Genomic DNA, 17,099 nt, shown 5'->3' with positions numbered 1-17,099 from the left:
GCATAACCAGTTTGGGGTTTCTGCTGTGCAGTCACTATAGCCTGGCAGGAGGGAGGCAGAAGGGGTGATGAGTGTCACTTGCCTGCTCTGGGCTCTGGCAGGGATCGGAAGGAGGGACCTTGGGAAAGCTAGCATGAAGATCCTGTTCTTCTGCCTTCTTCCTGCTTCCCACTGTCCTCTGACCAGGGCTGACCACAATGCAGATCGTGCAGTGCCTGTGGGACCATAAGTGTGTCCTTCCCTTTCTGGGTCTCAGTCTTTCAAGCTGCAGAGGAAAGAGGTGGAACCGAGTGGCCTTACAGGATAGTCATTCAGATCCGGAGTCGTTTCCCTCCGATGGGACCAACTTGAGAGTGGGAAGGAGGAGCAGACCCCTAGGGAAGCTCAGAGAGAGAAACAGATCTAGTTACACAACCACACACTCTACATAAATTCAAACTGCGCTATTTTCCATGAGGGAAAAGCCCAAGATTCATGAACTGTTGGAATGGAGAGATGGTGATCCCGGGGTGAGAGCTCCAGACCTTGGGTGAGCCCGGTCCTGGGCTCCTACTGAATATTCTTTTGGTCTTCCTTACTCCCTGGGACTCCACTCTGCCTTCTTTTATTCCTTAACTTATTTGAATCATTTACTCATCCTTTGAATAACTACTTCTTGAAACTGAGCATGCATTATGCTCCAAAGAGAGAGTGGCCAATGAGGAGATGTGGTTTTGACCTTGCAAATATGGCAGTGGAGCAGGAGACAGAGAACACAACCACCTAGAGGATTACTTAAGACATTGGCAACTCACACACACACACACACACACACACAAGAAGCTGGGTTGTCAGGCAGAGAAGGGATGAGAAGCATTAGGAGTTGGGTTAGGAAATGCCTCTCTGAGGAGGTGACATTTGAAATGAGATCTGACCGACAGGCGCAGCCCTTCAAGGACCTGAGGGAGGACATTGTGGGTGCAGGGGACAGCAAGTGCAATGGACACGAGACAGGAAAGAGCTTGGGTGTTCATAAATAGAAAGAGGACTTCTCACCCTCCCGGACTGTTAATAGTCCTGTGACCGAGTAGGACATACAATTTGGACTGAAGGTTGCCTGCCTCGGAGATCTGCTTAAAAATACAGGCAGGTCCCCAGGCCCTTGTCCTAGCCACCTCAGCCCCCACTTCTGCTTTTCCCCAGCTTCCTCGGGTTGCCCCCACTGCTGCATTCCCAGTGTGCTTCATGGCCAAACCCAGGAAGTCAAAGATCTCTTTTTGGACAGAAGCTCTTGCCCAACATTGAGGTCAGAGAATCTTTCCCCAGACAGAGGTCCGTCTGTCTCTGATGTGGTGTGCCTGGGGGCACATGGCATCTCTTTGACCCTGGCTCACAGATTAGGCAAGGCCAAACTGGGGTTGGCAAACACATCGTTTGTTCATTCATTCATTCATTCATTCATTCATTCATTCATTCATTCATCAATTGTTATTAGCACCATCACCAACAGGGGTCAGAACAATAAGATGACAGTTAATGAGGGCCCCTAATTAGGATCCAAGATTCAGAAAAGATTTTTAGGAGGAAGTAATATATAAATTGAAGATGAGCAGGAATTGGCCAGTGAAGGGACTTACAAGAAAGAAGAGAACTTCAGATTTTTCTGCAAAGGTCATGGGGTAGGGAAAACAAGGGGACAGTTGAAGAACTGCAAGAAGTTTGTACGGACGTTGGTAAAGGACAGCATAAGCGGGAGGTCTTCTATCTGGTAGGACCAGAGTCTGCAGGGGTACAGGGCTTCATCCACCACAGTTTTTTTGTTGTTTTATTTTTTATTTTTTTGGACCACAAAGTTCTTTCCTGCAGAGTCAGTTCTCTCAAAGGTAAATTATTGCAGAGGAAGAACAAAGATGGAAGGGAGGATCAACTGGTTAACTTTCCCTTAGGGAAGTGACCCCTGTGGCATCCCCTTCACTTCTAAGCCTGATTTTCCTCCCATAGATTTCTGTGCTGCCTAAATGCATCCCCCGCCCACCCCCCCCCCCAGCTTTCCCAATCTCTCATCAGCCTATCCTTATTCCTGTCTCTGGAAACTCCACCCCTTCCACCATGTAGGGTTCTGGGCTATAGTGACCAGGCTGTGCTGGGCAGACCCTGGACCGCCATGAAGAAGATGAACTGGAGGAAGACTGTTGAGGGACATTGTGGTCACCAAGACAGGGGTGATGGCAGAGTGGGTGCAGAGAGTTGCTGCTTTTGAGAGATTTTTCAGGAGGTCTTTTGGAAGGTTTGTGTGTGGCTTTGATGAACCTATGGCTGTACTGTCCCTAAAGGAAGAAACACAGGAGACCAAGGGGGAGGGGTGAGGGACACCTGTTGAACTTGGAACTGCACAGCTGCATGACTCTGAGCAAGCCCTTAACCCCTCTGACCTTCTGTTTCTTCATCTGTAAAGCAGGAAAACAAATGGTACCAATGTCATAGACGGTTGCAGGAATTAAATGTGCAACTTTAACATGGCGATAGCACATGCAAGCCCTGTATCACTGCTTGCTAAATCCATCCCAGAGGCTGCTTCCCATAAACATCTGGCTACTAGAGATCTGGTGTCTGCAAGGAAGATATGGCTGAAGGCAGAGATGTGAGCTTTATTGTTGCTCCTACCTGCTAAGTAAATGTAGGATTAATGTTGAAGCATTTCAGAGAATCAACTCTTCAAAAGCAGCTTCAGATATGTTGGAGGAACTTATTTGCATCCAAACAATGAATCTGCCAATTGCAAACCAAACCAGTGCCCTTATCATCACCCGCCAGGGGACTCGTTGTTGATAACTTGGAGTATTTAGTTGGAGTTTCAGCATGTGTTCTGGGGCGATCAAAACCAGTCTGTTTTTTAAAAAATGCCTTTCCCTTTGCCTTTTCAGACTGGTTTTCCTTCCCATTAGTCTGAGTTAGTGAAATGTCTGGGTTCACTTACACTTTGATTCTGAACAGCAGACTCCCATGGTCTAAATGGCAAACTGTCCTGGGGTGGGGTGAGAACCACAGTTGAAGCCATGCTCATCTGCAGTATATGAGCTCATTCCAGGTGGCCTAGGGTGGCATTTGATAGGAGTTGAGATGACGAACATATGATTTCTTTGAATCTAGCTCTGGGCTCAACATCTCTCCCATTCAAGGAGTCTAGGTGAATCAAAGGAATTAAAGGGTGAATAGCCAATGAAGAGATGATTGGGCAAGACCATAGACCAACTGCAGCTGTAGTCCCATCAGTTATCGGTGTCTGTGGGCTGCACCACCCCAAAGCCAGTGCCTTAGGACAGCACCTTGTTTGCCTGGGTGGGTTTTCTTCTGGTCTCACTGGACTCTTGGTGCATCTCGTTCAGTTGTGAGCAGGGCCTAGAGGGAATGGCTAGCAAGCCTGCCACTCCCCGCGCCCCCAATCCCGCTTCTTTCTTTTCTTTTTGGTGCTGGGGATTGAACCAGGGGCATTTTATCACTGAGCCACATCCCCAGCCATTTTTGTTTTTTATTTTGACACAGGGTCTTGCTCAGTTGCTTAGGGCCTCACTAAGTTGTGCACTTGCAAACTTCCTTCCTCGGCCTCCTGAGTCACCGGGATTACAGACAGGGGACACCGTGGCTACTCCTGGCTTTTCTTTAAGGCATGGGTCATCCTGACCCTCCTCCAGGCAAAGCAGTCTTAGGAGAGATGCCTTACTGGTCAAAACAAACCACTGTCCAGATCTGAGTCACTGTCCAAACCCAGGTGACTAGGAGGGAAGGGACTATACAAGGACATGGGTTTTGAGAAGGGGTTTCATTGGTGGTCACTACTATGATGGTCTATCCTAATAGTCTATGCAAAGTTTTAAAGATTTGAACTTCAAGCCTGCCAAATCAAGAAATGGTGGTGCTGCAAATGTTGGTGATAATCATGATACTATTATTAATAATACCTACTATTCTATTCAGTGCTTATTGAATGTCAGTGCATTCACTAGTGCATTTAGTAATTTAACCCTCACAGCAATTCTGCCAGTTCTGTGCCACCCCTGAACAGACGAGGAAACAGGCTCAGAAAGGAGCAACACATATCTCTAAGGACACTTGGGGCTGTAATGCTTCCTGAAGACAGAGAGGCATGGCCTGGATCTTTCCACCGTGGCCAAGAGATTAGATTTTTGGACAGTCTAAATCACATTTCCAAAGGAGGCCCTTGGACTTGTTGAAATGTAAGCAGCTTTCACCAAATAGCAGCTTGATGAGATGAGCATCGTGAATCACAAACATGAGGTTGATGTTTGTCTTCATCTGCACAAAGGGTTTGGCAGTTTCCAAGTTTCCTTGGCAAGCAGGATTCGGGCCTTGCCAAAACCTGAGGCTCTGGCATAACAGTCCTGGCGTCCAGGTCAGACCAGGCCTCCAGCCCTCCTGCTGGCCAAATCAGAATGCTGGCCCCTGAGGCCTCTCCTGCTGCTTCTTCCTGTCCTTGGGCCCCAAGGACAGAACAGCAGGAGGTATGGCCACATGTGGGAGCAAGATGGCACAGCACCGTTTCCTGGATCACTGTCAGAGCACAGTCCTGTAGGTGCCAGGAGCCTAAGCCTTGGAAATGGTGGCGGCAGGGCCCATCCTTGGGCACAGTGTCGGGAAGAAGCTCTGAGCAGGGAGGAGCTTGGCAGAGCCCGACAGGGAGGCTCACCCAGGGCCAATAGAGAGGTGGCCTGCCCGATTCCTCCAAGATCCTGGATGTCAGTCTGAGGAAAAGCAGGTTTAAGACTGAAAGGGTTTGCACCAGACCTGGTTAGTTAGCCCCCACACCCCCCCACCTTTTGTAATTGCAAAACTTTTCTGAACTTTTAGTGTTCTGACGTGGCAACCCAGGAGGGCAGCAGCCGTGTGGCACGGCCAGCCTGTCTGCTGGTGCAGCAGTTGGTGCAGTGTTTGGTGGGCCTCGTGCTCTGCAGGAGGCTCCAGAAGAATGCTGTTTGGAATGTGTTCTCCCTCAGGTGCCATAACGCTAACTCCATGACGGCAGGCGCCGTGTCTGCTTTATTCAGTGACAAGTGGCTGATAGATACTGAGTCAATCAATCCATCAATAAATGAACGCAGGACATCATGTCATCCCTTCCTCGTGTGTTAAAGGCTCGGTCCCCAGCTTGGCCATATTGGAAGTGATGGAGACTTGTAAGAGATGGGGCCTAGTGGGGAGACTTCAGGTCAGTGGGGGTGTGCCCAGGGATGGTGGGATCCTGATCTCTTCCTCTTCCTCTCTTTTGCTCCTGGCCATGAGGTGAGCAGGTTTTGCTTTACCCCATGCCCTCTGTCCTGATGGGCTGCCTCGCCACAGACCCCAAAGGAACAGGGCCAACCAATCATGGATCAGAAGTTCCCAAACTGTAAGCCAAATAAACCTTTTCTCTTTATAACTTTGCTTATCTTAAATGTTTGTTATAGTAACAGAAAACTAATACCCTCCTAACCATCCTTCTTTCCATCTCTCCCTTTCTTCTTCCTTTCCTTTCTTCCTTTTAATTTTCCTTCCTTCCAAGTACTTGTTCTGGCAGGCACCATGCTAGGGACACAAAAATGAAACAAAACAGGTCGACCACAGAGCCATATCCCCAACCTCTTAAAGAGTCAAATTTTGGGACAGAGTCTGTTAAATTGCCAAGGTTGACCACCAACTTGCAGTTCTCCTGCCTCAGCCCTCCTAGTCATTGTGATCTCACCACATGCCACCATGTCCAATCAATTAATAAGTTAATTATAATTTTTGACTGCAGGAGACTATTTTTTCTGCCCCTGTAGCTGGGATATTTAAAAAATGAATGACAGTTAGCAAGGTGAGTGTGAGTGTGAAGGAGCAGGGATAAGGCAATTTCCAAAGAGAGCCAGGAGTACATGCAAAGGCCCCGGGGTACAAGGGATCCTGGTGCTCTCTGGGGAACGGAGGAAAAAAGGGATGGTGATATTCTGAAGCTGGAGCACAGGAAGCCTCTGGAATATTTTAAGCAAATGAGGGACATGATTATATTTGAGTTTGGAAAATATTCTCCTGCCTCCTATGTAAGATGTGCTTCCTCATAACTGCTGAGAGAAACTCTGACAAGGGACTGCTGGCTTATTCTTGGCAAATCAATTCATTTTGATAGACTTCAGTTTCTTCATTTATTTTTTTATACTGAAGATTTAACCCCAGGGAGCTTTACCGCTATATCCCCAGTCCTTTTTGTTTTGTTTTGTTTTGAAATAGCGTCTCACTAAGTTGCTGAGGGTACAGCTAAATTGCTAAGGCTGGCCTCGAACTCATGATCCTCCTGCCTCGGCCTCCTGAGTTGTTGGGATTATGGGAATAGGCCACCATGCAGGGCCTCAGTTTCTCTATCTTGATAGTGAGTTTGGATTTAGTGACTGACACTTCCTGTCCACCTGGGTGCTCTTCCATCTGTTTTCTCTCTAGTGCTATCTCTCAGGGTCACTCAGTCCTGGGGAGAAGACATTCTTTGTATTTTTCAGTTCTTCTCGTAGGCGTGTAACATGAACACTTGCAAGTGAGTTCCCACGTGCACAAGGACCCATATCTGGAAACACCTGGAAAGGTGTTGTGCAGTGTATTTGCGATACCTAAACAGAATCCTGCAGAGGTGCTCTTGCCTGTACCAACCTTCAGGAAACGGCTGCCTGTGGACAAAGCAGAGGAAGATGTTCAGGTTAGCATTTCTTACACATAGCGAGAGAGTGGGGGTCACCACTACTTGGTGACTAGTGAGATTTTGACCCATTCATAGCATCCAACAATAAGTAGCCACTAAAAGCACTAAGAGGAGTTTCTGTGTAACAGAATGGAAAATTTTCAGGACATTCTGATGGGCAGAAAAACAAGCTGTGGAACAATAAATAAAGTCTGAAAGAAGCCCAGGGATGCTGCGAGTTCTGTGTAATCACACGTCCGGGCAAAGAAGGAAGATTTGAAGGAGAAACACTTAACTGATTACAGGTTGCCCCTGAATCAGGGTGATAATTGTCAGGGGGAATCCTTGCCTTCTCAGTAATAGTCCTGTTTTTGAAAGGAAGAATGCATTTATAGATTTCTTATATAAATGTAAATTAATTAAAAATAAGATATTGGGGCCCTTGAAGCTACAATGGAAAACATTGTCCAGGTTCACTAGGAAGGTGAGGGTGCACGGTGGGGTGAGGGATAGTTTCCCATTTCTTTTTCTTTATCTGATCGACTTGACATTTTTCAGAATGAGCATGTATTTATATAGTCGTGGTGCAATAAGAAAGGGGAAAAGGAAGTAACTTTTCCAATTTAGCTCTTCTCCGAATGAGCTCAGCAGCTAGGAGCACTCGGGGGAACTGAGGCTCGGAGATCCATGTGACCGGCAGGAGCCGGTGGTGGGTGAGTCAGTCAGGGAGGATGAGGCCGTCCACAGTGCCTGCCCGCGTCACGTGACGCCAGAGTAGAGCAAACTGGCTTGTTTTGCAACCCAGGCAGGTCCTTTAACCACAGGCCTGCTGGCTGGCCCCATGCAGCTGGGGGCGATGGTGCCAACCCTCTTCCCTCGAATGAGTCATGCCTCTTCCCGCAAAGCTGGGGGAGGATGTGCAGAAGTTGGTCTCCGGGGCAGAGATGCAGCTACTGCTCATGGGTGCTGCCGGGCAGGGTCCCCTGGGGGCTGAGGGTCCCCAGGGGTGGTGGGAGAAGTTCAGAGGGGGTTACTGCTCTTGTGTATAGAATAACACAACCATGGACATCTGCTTCAGACCTCGGCAGTCAGTGCCCGGGTGTGGTGACCATTAAGAGGTGGGGTTTGGGGGGATCCCCTCAAGCATTGAGTGAGCGCCTATTATGATACTGTGCTCATGTGTCATTAATGACCTGCAAGACACTGACTGCTGGCCCCATTTTACAGATGATGAAACTGAGCCTCAGGGGAGGTAAGTGACTTGTCCAAGTTCTAAGGTCCAAGCTAGTAAGAGGCAGAGATGGGATTTGAAACCAGCCGATGTGCTCCCCCGTGGGTGCTTTGGAGACCACTTCTCCTGGGGCACACTTTGCTGGTGGGAGGAAGAAGTGAGGGAGGAGAAGTGAGAGGTCCTCGGGGATAGCAGCCATGACGACAGATGTGATCTCTCTGCCAGGTTCCAGGCTGCGTGCTTCCGGCTCGGATGCTCTTCAGTCCTCTCCACGACTGGTGAGATAATTGTCCCTGTTCTGCAGATGGACAAACTGAGACTTAGAGAGTCCATGACTCTCTAACCACACAGCCAGGAAGAAGAGGCAGTGTTCCAGAGCAGGTCTGTGTGATTCTAAATCCTGCCCTTTGATACACATAAGCCCTTTCAGCCTTCCCTGTGAGGCCAGCACTTGGTCCTCCCTTCCCTCTTCAGCCTGCCTGTCCTCCGGGGGGCAAGTTCTCGGTCACCCTCAGTATCCGGGGTGGGGGATCACCTCCTCCTCAAAGGCTTTCTCAGCGGGAGCTCCTCACCCATGTCCCCTGTAGCTCCCTGACCACGTGAATCTTTACTGAAATGCTTTACTCATCTATGCAGGGGACTGTGAGGGGTTGTCCTCTAGGACAGGGATTGTATCACGTTCGTCAATTATTTTTTAAATTCTCTGATCATGATTTTCTGTCCAGGAGCTAATGCAGAGGTTACATCATAGCTTTAAAATAGAGCCGTGGATCTGGATTTGAATCCCAGCTGGGCTAGGTGATGTGGGGCTGTTACTTTTCTTCTTTTAGCTCCATCTGTAAAATGGAAATCCTAATGTCCACTTCTCAGTTCTTGGAAGGATGAGTGAAATATTTATGTAAAGTGCTGAGCACGGTGCCTGAGGCACAGAGCACACTCATGCCATTAGCCCTCTGGCCTTGCCCAGTCATGGATCAGGAGGTGACTGGCTGGGGAAGCATGGCTGCCCTGGTCACTGTGGCTGCTCCGACTCCATGGGAAGGACCCCATGCAGAGCTTTGAGTGCTATCCATGATTTACATCCCCTGTATTGATCAGAGGTGGTGACTTACACCCAAATTTATGTTGCAGAGGGATAGACTGAGACCCCCCGAATTCATGTGTGAAATATTAGAAAGAGGACACACACTTTTAAAAACATGTAAAAAATGTTAATTCTTAATTCTGATCAAGGAGATTAAAATAATTTACATCAGTCATCTGATAAACAAAGAAAATATTTTTTTTCCTTCTGATTTCAGTGCCGATGGGATTGGATGGAAAATCATGTACGCAGGTACCACCTGGGACCATCCGGAGCCTGAGAAACTCTTGGGACACTATGAGAATCCATTGTCATATCCATTTGATATTGATTCTGAGAAAAATAATCTGAAGAAAGGACCAGTTACAAGTAGAAGATGTTTATTCCGTCAATATCTAGAACAGCAAGAACCTGGATCCTCTTTGATGGGCCATTTGTAGGGGAGTGGCAGAACAAGTCACGGTGCATTAATGCAATCGTCTTCAGTGTCCACGGCAGAGATCTAACACACATGGGATGCCTGGAAAGCAGAGTCTAAGCTGGACTTTACGCCATGAATGCAGTCATATCAAATCTGTGCAATGACAGATGTGGGCAACGGAGGAAGGTTAAAGGCAAAATTGAAGGGTTACAGCTGGGGCGGGGGCTGTGATTTGCATCGAATGCTATTTGGACTGAGTCACTAGGAAATCCTATAAGTGACCTGGAGAGGCCCAGACTTTGGGATTCCAAACCAAGAACCTGGCCCACCAGGCTGACCAGCGTCTGTCTGCATGGCTTACAGTAGGGCCTCATCGGAAATTTCCCGAATACAGCCTCCATGCTGGCCCCAAGCTAGACATACATGCAGATGCCTCTTGTCTGGCTTCAGGAAGCCGAATGATCTTCACCAGGGATTTTCAGGAGGTCAAAGTACTCTCCATGAGTGTTCTACAAAGCGGGTCAGCCAGGGCTAGTCTTGCTTGATGGCGCTGGAGAGCACTTTCTATGGAAGCAAAGAGTCCTGCAAGAGGGGGGCTGCCTGAGGCCTAATGGAGCTGACTGGAGCCCCATTCAGTTAGTAAGTTAGACTGCATGTGACAATCATGCCTTTGGGCCCGCAGGGCCATTTCCAACTTAGACAAACCAAAGGCAAGAATGGAACCATTTCCGTTTGAAAAATACTCCATGGGGGCCTTTAAAGCAGGGCAGAAGATGTCCAGTTCCCGAACTACATCTCCCCAGAGTCCTCTGGCTGGACCCCTTTCTTAGACGTAGGCTCCTGCACCCTGTTCCCACTCTGGTCTCCATCCCAGGCAGCCTGGCCTCTGCCCAGCTGCTGAGAACAGCTTTGCCAGTTAACACCCAACCCTGCCTCAAAAATCACACCCTGAACTTGGATAGCTTGAGCTGCCAAAGATTGGGCTTGGTCAAGACTTTTGCTGCTGTTCATTCATTCGTTCATTTTTTTTTTTTTAAATCTGTTCCTCCATTCCTAAGCACCACTCATTCTATGCCAGACATTGTTCTAGGCCCCAGGGATATGGCAGGACCCTGGTGGGTCCAAGTGAATAATAAAAAGTCGAGAGAATAACACATTTTCCTAAGTTCTATAAAAGGAATCAACTGGGTTTTCTGCTGCAGAACAATGGGTAGGGTGAGGGGGGCAGACCTTTGTTCCATTGGGGTGGCCGGAGGAGACCTTTCTGAGAAATGTCTATTCAGCCAAGTCCAGAAAGAAGAGGTAAAGCCCTGGTGCAATGAGCTGGGGCAGAGCCTTCTGGGCAGAGGCCCTTCAATCCTGCTTTCCTATCTCTTTCTCTCTTTGGCTGATCCTTTGTTCTCCGAGGTATTTTGGCTTCTGATTTCCCTGGTCTGCGTCTGGCCCCGTCTCTCTTCCTCTCTTCTCTCCACTTTCCTCCCTCTTTCATTCTCCCTAGCTGAGTCCCTTTTTCTCAGCCTCTCTCTTTTGGTCTCTCTTGTGTCTTCTGGGCCTGTCACTTTCTTCTTCTCTCTCTCTCTCTCCTGTATTCCTCTGTCTCCACCTGACTGGCTCCAGCTCTCTCCCCCTCTTTCCCCTCCTCTGTCCCATGTCTCTTCCATTCCCAAGCACAGGCCACTGGGAAACCCGTCTGACTGATATTGCCACTGACAGCTAAAGCCTGCAAATCATTCCCACGGCACATCTCTGGGAGGTGGTAAGCCGGCAGTGTTTTGTCTGTACCCCAGAACGACAGGGATTTTTAAACAAATATATACATTCTCAGAAATCCAAGCGATTGTATTTCTCCATTGATCCATTATGACGTGGAGGAAGCGTAAAGCTTGCAGGGTGCCTGGGGGGAATTGCAGAGTGAGCAAGCTGCATTGGGCGAGGAGGGAGGAGGGAGTGGAAATCGGCCCAGTGGGGCCCTGGTCAAAGCCTGGGCTCCAAGGATCTGAACAAAGTTACTTATTTGTAGAAGGGAGAGGGAATACTTCCTGTTGGGGGAATCAGAGAAGGCGACATGATGTCAAGTGTCAGCTCTTTTGTAAAGCCTTCCCCATCACCTCCCCCAGCCCTAAAGAGAAGTGACAGCTCATCCGCCTTGTCTTCACCTTGCTGCATGTGAGTGTCTGATGACCCAGGGGTGCTCAGCTTTACACCCTGATGACCAGCCCAAGGCCTCTGTCCTGTCTGGCTGAGCCAATTTCCTAAAATGCTCATGATTGGCCTAAGAACCCCTACTTGGTAGGTGGGAAAGTGCCTCAGTTTCCTCTTATCTAAAATAAGGGTGCCTGCATGCTTGGAAACTCATAGATGCTCAGTGAGGTGTTACTATTTAGAATCACTGCCATTAATAATAGTGACGGTGACAGTAATGATAATAGTAACAATCATCATCATCCTTATCATCAAATTCTTCAGGCTTGGGACCCATGTAATTAACTGGACATAGAATACTAGCTCTCTGAGTTATGGGTGAATAGAAATGGAGATTTTTTGGTGCAAAAAGCTAGGCATCACCCCTGTGGACTTGTACAATTCCCACGTGTTCTTTCACACTGTTGGCCTCCGTGCAGAGATATTTGAAGAACTTGGGTACCTTGGGTATGATAGGTGTTCAGGGAGTGACAGACAGCTCCTCCTCCCCACTTCCTGCTCTGTTTGCAAAGCTGTCCCCTGTCCCGCAGCTCCTGGCTGGCTCAGTGTCTCCCCGTGGAATCCACCTGACTGGAGGACCTCGAAGGCCTTGGGCAACTAACCCCTTTTGCCTACAAAGCCTGGGCTCACCCTGAGCATTGGCTACAGGGTTTTAGGAGGCTCAACTGACTTGGTTTGAGAACTTCTTGCCACTTTTCTTTGAGCATTAGGTTCCTCAAGTGTAAAACAGGAATATCATATACTTAGAGCTACCATGCTTAATGTCCCAACCAAACCACATGTTGAAATTTAATCCCCATTGTGAAGTGTCAAGAGGGTGGGAACTTCATCCTACTGTGGTATGGGGAGGGCTGACCTTTGGTAGGTAATTAAGGTTAATGAGGCCCTATAAGGGTGGGGTCCTATTCCAATGAAACTGTGGCTCTATAAGAAGAGGAGAGACCGGAACCAGGACCTTGTCTTGCCTGTGATGCCCTGTGCTGTCTTGGAACTCTAGAGTCCCCACCAGCCAAAAGGACTTCAGCAGATGCAGTCACTTGATCTTGAGAACTGTGAGCTGATTAGATCTTAATCTTTATTCTTTATAAATTAGTTCATGGTATTCAGTTCTAGAAAAATGAAGGAAGGTAGAGCCTAAATGTAAGGATTAAATGAGTTAATGCACTCTCTATCCTTATCCTAATGTGAACTAGTCAGGGCAAAAATTATGTCTGATTCAGCTTTGAACTTCTAGAGCTGTGCTGACCAATATGGTAGCCACAACCAAGCGTGGCTATTCAGCCTTTGAAATATGGCTAGTCAGGGCTGGGCTGGGTGGCAAGTGCAAAATGTACACTGGATTTCAAACACGGAGTGTGAGAAGAATGCAAAATAACTAAATAGTTTTTCTATTGATTGCACGTTGACATGATAGTATTTTGGAGGTGTTGAGTTAAATAAAACCAAGGGGAAATTATTTGTTAAATAGTATCCATATATTAGATTAAAGAAAATGTATGAAACATATTAAATACACCAAGGAATGATAACAAAATAACTATTCAATAATAAGCTTATTCTTTAAATTGATTTTTACTTGTTTCTTTTTCTTTCATGTGGTCACTAAGAAACTTAAAATTACACATGTGGTTCACATTATAGTTCTACCAAACATGCCACCTTAAAACACAGGGAAGAATCTGCTAAGCTCGAGTTGGCAATAGATGCATGGGAGGATGAAGAGATGGGTAGGGGGGAGAAAAATAAAAATAAAGATGAATGGCCAGATAAATGATTTAATAAGTAGAAAGATGAGTGAATGGGGCAGATAGACAAATGGAAAGAAATACAGGATGATAGAATAAAAGTGGCTAGAAATAAAAATGATAGATCAATGGATACATAAATTACTACAAAGATTAAATAAGTAAGTGTCTAAGTACCACATAAATACCCAAAGAAAAGGAAGAACAGATGTCCTGGGGAACCAGGACTTGACTTTGACAAGCAGGCTTACTCTTCTTCCTGAGCATTTGGAGTCTAAGCCTTTGACCAAGAAAAAAGCTCTCCCCTTGCTCTTGGGGAATTTATTATTTTAATTGTTAGCCTTCATCAGAGGTTATTGGAATTTTTTTCCCCCTTGGACAGTTTATCACTTGTAAATTATTTGTCACATCCTTGCAATTCTATCCAGATCCTTAACTTTCTAATCATGCATCTTTTATGGGGTCTCCTTTAAAGAAGCACTATAATTACGTGCCAAGGGTCCCAGTAAATTTTATCAGGCCATAAAATATTATACTTTAATTATTTGGAAGGAGAAGAAAGGCAAATGTTCCTCCTGCAAGTCTGGTGATCAATACTGCAGGGCTCTGGGTGGCACAGGCTGGCTCCATGTCCTCCCTCTGGCGTCCCTCTGAGAGGGCCCTTGTGTCCTGCCCCCCCTGGTGGGCGGGGTATCTGCATAGAGCAGTGGGCCCCAGGTACCGCTGCATCTTCCATGTCTGTCTAATGGACCCCGGGTCATGCTATGCTCCTCGGTGTTCATCCTTTAAGCGATTTCTTTATGCACAGCAAGCCTAGGAGGTTTGGGGGAGGATGCTGTTTGTTTTTCCTTTGTTACATGTGAGGAAACTTAGACCCAAAGAACAATTAGAGATCTCTTCAGCTTTCTTGATTCCATGGTGATTTTTTAATTCTCCTCTCCTTTTTCCCACCAGGCCACAACTGCTGTTAGGAATGCAAATCAGAGAACATATATGGGCTCAGAGGGTTGGGCCCATTCATTCTCAAGGGTTTGATAGTCAAAATGCTTCGTTATGGTGGCATCAGTGCTTTGCATGAAGCACTCAATCTGTTTATTCTCACTGGGTCCTGGTGCTAGGGTGTAATAGTGAAAAGACAGGCTCATCCTTCTCTGGGGCTCAGGTCCCTTGGGAGATAGGCATCCATCAGGTCATTTCATAGATCATGGGAATTGTATGTCTAGTAACTGCTAGGGATGAGCGTGGGTGGGGCTTTGAAAACTTAAAAATGGGGGCTTTTAATGAGTTGGGAAGGTCTCTAAGGACTATCCTCTAAGATCTGAAGAATAAAGTAAAAGTTAGCTAGGTAAATAGGTGACGGAAACGTGTTCTCGTAGAGGGCTGGCATATGTAAAGGACCTGTGGTGGGAAGTTTGGAAAGACAATGCAGGGTGGCCGAGGACCTGATATCTTAAAAGCACCGACTTTTCAGGACAAGGTTCAGGTGAGATTAAAAAGTCATTTTCTAAGGTGGTATAGGCCAGGTGACATTTACGCTAGGAATTTTCCTAATCCTTTACATCAGGGGTCTGCCAGTCTAATTTGTTTTTAAATAAAGTTTTACTGGAACACAGGCATATCAGTGTGTTTGTACGTGTCCTTGTCGGGTTTCTTGCTACCATGGGTGGCGTGACACAAATTACATGGCCCTCAAAGCCTAAGACATTTGCTAGTGACCCTCAGTTCAGGACAAGTGCTGGGGACCTGAAGGGATGTCAGGAGACTCCTCTGTCTAAACACAGGGGCAAACTCAAGGAGAGGAAGATGGGGAGGATGACTAATCCCCACTCACCCTTCTGGTCTTAGCTTCTATGTCATTTCCCTGGGGAGCCCTTTGTTGACCCCCAGTTGGGCCAGCGCTCCTCCATGCTGGCTCCCCACCCTCCGTTTCCTTTTTCGCAACACACAACCTATTCCTGCCACATCTTACTCAATGGTCTCCTCCCGGGCTGCCTGTGGGCCCCACTCGGAGCCCTGATCACTGCTAATGGTTCCTCTCCTGGCCCAGGACCCTGCACCTGGCGGACAGAGGAGACCTAGAGCTGGGTGGACTAGTAAATGGGGAGGGGGTGCCCATGAGAGTCGGGATCTGCAAGGGATGCATTCTCTTTAGGCTCTCGCCCTCATTGCCCCTCCTCTTCTTCTGTCTCCCCCCCCCCCCCCCCCCCCCCCGCCTTTATCCACTTCTCTTTTTTGCCCTGAAGCTGAACTCTGTCAGACTCCCTGCTCAGGGGTTCTTATGTGGAAGGATGGATAGACACAGGAGAAAACCTCTTGGCCTTGAAGACCTTGAGGTGCCCATTTCCCTGGAAAGGGCAGCCGCGTGTGTGACCAATCCACGGATGGACCACCTCGTCTCAGGAGGTCAGGGGACTGACTTGGTCACAGCTGCGCAGAAGGAAGGTGACACAGTGCTTTAGGAAGATCCTCCCTGTCACCCTCTCAGAGTGACTCACCCTGTCCCTAGGTTTGCCTCTGATTAGCTCGGGGTGAACACTTTTGGGTGAACCCTCTGGTCACTGGGCTGGTGGAATCTCTAGCAGATTTTTCTTCCCAAAGAAAGTTGTATTTATATTAATAACATTGGCAACCCTGGTGCTGATGGCAGCTGACATTATGCCAGGAACTTTCCTAATGCTTTACAGCAGGGGTCTGCCCGTCTATTTTTGCTTTAATTTTTTTTGTAAATAAAATTTTACTGGAACACAGGCATGTCCACGTGTTTGTATGTGTCCTTGTCGGGTTTCTTGCTACCGTGGATGGCAGAGTTGAGCAGAGTGACATGAATGACATGGCCCTCAAAGCCTAAGATATTTACTAGCTGGCCCCTCAGAGATGAGCTTGCTAATTTCCCCTCCATGGTCAACACGGCAACACAATGACTTTAGTAAAAAGGTACCATTTCATGGATCATGAAACCAAGGCTAAGAGAGGAGAATTTTCCTGCAGATGTACTAACTCAAACCTAGAGAGTGGATCTTCAAAACTTGTGCCTAGAGGTGCGGGTTCAGTCTGACCCTCAGGAGATGAGTCCTAACTGGTTCTAGAAGGAAGGCTCCAGTAGCACTTTGTTTGGGGGCAAATACTCTGATGATCTGTCATGACATAAGATACCCACTAATGGGTAACTGAAAACCACAGCGGTCCTTTACTTTGCTCCCCAAAGTGGAGTGTGGAAGGGATACGTAGCATCAGTATGTGTGGTTCCCTTGAGACTGGGGCTATGCTCCCAGGATGACCCCCTGGCACGCCTGCCAAGTGGGTTCTGGCTCTTGGTTGCCCTCCACAGGTGTCTTTCCACAGCATGTCTTGGGCTTCCTTATGGGACAGTGGCTGAGTTCCAAGAGCAAGCATCCTAAGAGACAGGAAGTATAATTTGCAACTATGTTAAGGCCTGGCCCTGAAACTTGCACTGGGCCACTTTTGCTATGTGCTATTTGTCAAGGTCCCATAAACCTGCCTCAATTCAAGGCAGAGGACAAAGACTCCACGTTCAGCTGGAAAGAGCATCAAAGAATGTTAGGGTTTTGTCTCTAGAACCCCCATAGCAGATGTTGATAGTCATCTCAGGGTCCCTTGGGACATCATTTTGATCCAGTTTCTTGTGCAAACTAGGAGACACTAGAAGAATGAAGAGTGTGATAAATACCAGACAATGAGTACAAAACCAAAGGGTCCCAGGCAAATCTAGCACGCAG

At 47.5% G+C, this 17,099-nt stretch overlaps 1 long non-coding RNA gene across 1 annotated transcript; it reads left to right on the top strand.

Annotated features, from left to right (window-relative positions):
• Positions 1 to 8,108: 8,108 nt before the first annotated feature.
• On the top strand, positions 8,109 to 10,567 carry LOC144378129 (uncharacterized). The gene is made up of 2 exons (XR_013439698.1): positions 8,109 to 8,291; positions 9,212 to 10,567. It is a non-coding gene; the product is annotated as an uncharacterized LOC144378129 (long non-coding RNA).
• Positions 10,568 to 17,099: the final 6,532 nt, after the last annotated feature.

Source organism: Ictidomys tridecemlineatus, chromosome 5, assembly GCF_052094955.1.
Source record: "Ictidomys tridecemlineatus isolate mIctTri1 chromosome 5, mIctTri1.hap1, whole genome shotgun sequence".
Taxonomy (NCBI): Eukaryota; Metazoa; Chordata; class Mammalia; order Rodentia; family Sciuridae; genus Ictidomys; species Ictidomys tridecemlineatus.
The sequence above is the reverse complement of the archived record's forward strand: the minus strand, read 5'-3'. Positions and strand labels throughout refer to the sequence as shown.